The sequence below is a fragment of the Octodon degus genome, unplaced genomic scaffold (genome assembly GCF_000260255.1).
Source record: "Octodon degus isolate 3935 unplaced genomic scaffold, OctDeg1.0 scaffold00027, whole genome shotgun sequence".
Lineage (NCBI taxonomy): Eukaryota > Metazoa > Chordata > Mammalia > Rodentia > Octodontidae > Octodon > Octodon degus.
This window is the reverse complement of record NW_004524603.1, coordinates 15,424,942-15,428,789: the sequence shown is the minus strand read 5'-3', so window position 1 is coordinate 15,428,789 and position 3,848 is coordinate 15,424,942. Positions and strand designations below refer to the sequence as shown.

Here is a 3,848-nt window from a genome sequence, read left to right as displayed (position 1 = left end):
GGTAAAAGATCATATAATTTAGGTTTTCCCTGTGTTATCTAAGGTTTTTGGTGTGTGTATGCATGTGTGCACACATGCTTGTGTGTATATGAGTGGTGCTAGGGACTGAACTCAGGGCCTTTGGGCCTTTGCACTGAACTACATCCCCAGTCCTCCCTTCTCCCTCTTAATTGTTTGAGAACAGTGTCTCGCTAAGTTGCCAAGGCTGGGCAGGAACTCACAACCCGCCTGCCTCAGCCTCCCTCCCAGAGTGCTGGGATAACAGGCATGCACATCACAGCCGGCAGCAGTGGTTCTTCACAATGACTCCTTACAAACTAAATCACCACGAGTCATGAAGCGGTCCCTAATTCTGGGCTTAAGCACTGTGCTGATTCGAGGGGTAAAGTCACAGCGACAGGCTGCTCTTCTGCAGAGCGTCCTCGGGCACCTGAGCCTTCCCAGAGCAGACCTTCCAAGCACAGGGATCCTTCTGTTATCCTGCTGTTGGCCCAGACCTAGAACAGCGCTGGCCGAGCAGGCAGGTTCGGGTTTCACGTGTGGCCCAGAGATGCACAGTCACACAGATACGTGCCACTAGTCACGTGCAGCTTTCTGAATTGAAATACGACTGAATGAAAGCCTCTGGCCTGAGCTTTCCTGGTCTGTCACGTCCTTGCAGCCCCTGTGGCTAATGGCTGCCATGGTTGCCAAAGTTTTTCCCAAGTTATAGAAAGAAATAGTCTAGAACATACACAGGGAGATCTATGGCTCCATGTGTGATTTTAATTAGTGCCAGAAAGAGCTGGAATTTACTATTATGGAGTGTGTGTGTGTGTGTGTGTGTGTGTGTGTGTGTATATGCATGTATGTTGCTTGGGATCGAGTCCAGGGCTTTATACATGCTAGGGAAGCACTCTACTGCTGAGCTATATTCCTCCAACCCTAGAAATCATTTTGTGTTGCTTTTTATTGTTTTGTTGAGACAGGGTCTCATTTTGAATTCAGACTGGCCTTGCATTCACTATATGGTCCAGGCTGGCCTCGAACTCACAGTGATCTTCCTACCACAGCCTCCAGAGTGTTCGGATAACGTGCATGTTCCACCATGCCCGGCCCCCAGTGACTTTACACACATACACACACACAGAGAACAAGCCCTCGGGGTTGGGGGTGGTTTCTAAATGCAGGGAGAGGCCTGACTGTATAGCAGTTCTAAAGCCCCAAAAGGATGCACAGCAAGAGATGGATAATTAGCAATTTCACGCATCCTGTGACTACAGCTTTCCAGCCCCAAGACTTAATGGCTGTTTATGTAACGGCTTCCCCTCCGCGGAGACACTGGCATACAAATTACGCTGCTGTTTTTCGTTGCAGAGCATAAATTACGAACTTGTGAAAATGCAAACACACTTTTTTTCTTGCAAACACATTTTCCACGGCTATCAACGCAGGCTTCCATATTTAAATAAACAATTAGGATTCATAACAGAGTGTTTAGGAGGGAGAGGCTTGCAGAACTGTCCTGTCACCACAGACGCCATTAACAAGCATTAGATTTTAGCCAGAATCACAATCAGTCTGTGCTTATTTTCCTGAGGGTCCAAAAGGTAGAACTCCTGGCATTGCGTGCTTGGGGACAAAGATGACAGACTACTGTAGAATGCTGAGGTCATGTGCTAGGAAGCCCTGATGCACAGCAGATAAATCCATGGGCTTTCAAATACAAGGAATGTGGTCTTGTCTCCTTTTTATTTTTGGTACTGAGTATTGCACTCAGGACCTTAAACCACTGAACTATCTCTCCGGCCTTTTCGTCTCCTTTTTTTCCTTCTTCAAATAAGAGCCTGCTCATCCTCTCTAAACTGGAACTTTCTGAGTGTAGAGCCGAAGTAACTGCGCTTGCTGTTCCTGGGAGTCCATGGGCTAACGGATGAGTTCATAGACACAACCTACCCAAAATGCAGCCCACACAACAATCCTTTCCGCTGACAGACGGTACTGGTATCGTCACAGTCATTGCTGAGAACACAACACCTGGTGTGACTTCATCGTCACTGAGGCCCCAGCTGGAAACTGAGGCAGAACAAATCATGGTTTGCTGGAAGGAAGACCACGCTGGATTTACCAAGCTCAAGCAAAAGTTGAGGTGGTGAACCGGTTTTGGGTGTTGCCAGGGTTACAGTACGTTTCCCTGTGGCTGCCGGGCTGAGGGAGTGTCAGAGGTCCACACCCCTAGTGGTTCTGTCTGGAACTGCTGCCTTCCATCGCTCTGGTTGTCCGCCGCAGTGCAGACTGCAAAAGGCTCAGAGGAAAAGCTCCTTCTGGGGAGAGGGGTAGTGATACCAGCCAGTGCAGACCCAGGCTCAGGGATAAGCCAAACACAACCCCAGCTGGAAGGCACAGTGGGGACATGGCCGTGGGTTGTGACAATATTCGACCTTCTCTCCATCACCTAGGTTTCAAGTCTTAGGCAGAGCATCTTGGGGAGATGGTCTATCTACAGGAGGTCCATGGAAATGCCTCCTTTCCCAACGTGGCAGCACACGTCTGTCATGTCAGCACTTGGGAGGCTGAGGCAGGAGGATCACCATGATTTTAAGGCCAGTCCAGTTTGAACTAGATTGTGAGATCCTGCCTCACAAAACAAAAAAGAAGGCCCTCTCTGCAGCTGAAAGAGTGGGGTTTGTGGAGAGGAGGTGGTGGAGAGAGTAGAGAGGAAGACTCGACAGCTGGCTCAGGCTCTCCCTCTTTGGGGACACGGTCTTACCTGTCAGCCAATCCGTACCTCAGGTCTGTGGTCTGGCTGTGGCTGCCCTTGGCAGGCCTGCATACAGTCATTGCACCAGCGCTGCGAGGACCTCCAGGTGGCCTGGGACAGGAATGCACTGGGTGAGCCAGGCCAGCCAGGCCTCCCTCCTGGGAAGCCCATGCCACACCATCTATCTCCACAGATCTTACAGACCACACCTGGGAGGAGCACGCCTGTACTCTCAGCATGCTGGAAGCTGAGACAGGAGGAACACTGAGAATTCAAAGCCAACTTGGGCTACATAGTGAGTTTAAGGCCAACCTGAACTGCGGAGTGAGACCCTGTCTCAAAAAGACAAAACAGGGGCCAGGGAGATGGCTCAGTGGAATAAGCGCTTCCCTGGCAAGTGCAAGGGCCTGAGTTCAATCCCCAGTTCTGCCAAAAAAAAAAGGACAAAACAAAACAAACGACGTTCACCTCCCCATCCATGTTCTTCAGGGCCCCCTCCACACCTGAATCCTCAGGTGGAACTGCACTCTACATAGAATGTTTTTCTCATACCTATGAATCTATGAAGGAGCTTAATTTATAAATGAGACGCAGTGGACAACCCACTTTCCGGCCCCCTCCCTCTTAGACAGAAGCTTTTTTTCTCTCAATATATTCCTCCTACTCAACTTCCATTGTTTCTAGAATTCATTCCCTGATTTTATAGAACACAAACTTAGCATTTTGGATATCTAGCCTATGGGGGTTATATCTTCCCTATATCACTTGCAGATCTTCCACTGAGATAACTGGATGGAGACCTGGGGAACTCAAAGACTCTTTTGTTTTTTATTTTTTTTGCAGAACCGGGGATTGAACTCAGGCCCTCATGCTTGCCAGGCAAGTGCTTATTCTACTGAGCCATTTCAAAGACTCTTACTTCTTTGTAGAATGTATTATTAAGCACTGGAAGATATTTCATCCTTATGTGTTGAAAAAGAGCCATTTGATATTTTTCGGCACACATATGTGATCTGCTTACCTGCTAGAGCCAAAATGGTATGCATGGGGCTGGGGAGATAGCTCAGTGGAATAAGTGTTTGCCTGGTAAGCTCAAAGTATTGAGTTT

General features: G+C 48.6%; 1 protein-coding gene across 1 annotated transcript in view; it reads right to left on the bottom strand.

Moving 5' to 3' along the window:
* Positions 1-3,848, bottom strand: part of Dennd2a (DENN domain containing 2A) — an 83,477-nt gene that overhangs the window by 56,463 nt on the left and 23,166 nt on the right. Inside the window, exon 2 of the mRNA XM_023712760.1 lies at positions 2,750-2,851. The gene's annotated coding sequence lies outside the window, so the exon portion shown is untranslated. The remainder of the gene's footprint in view (positions 1-2,749; positions 2,852-3,848) is intronic.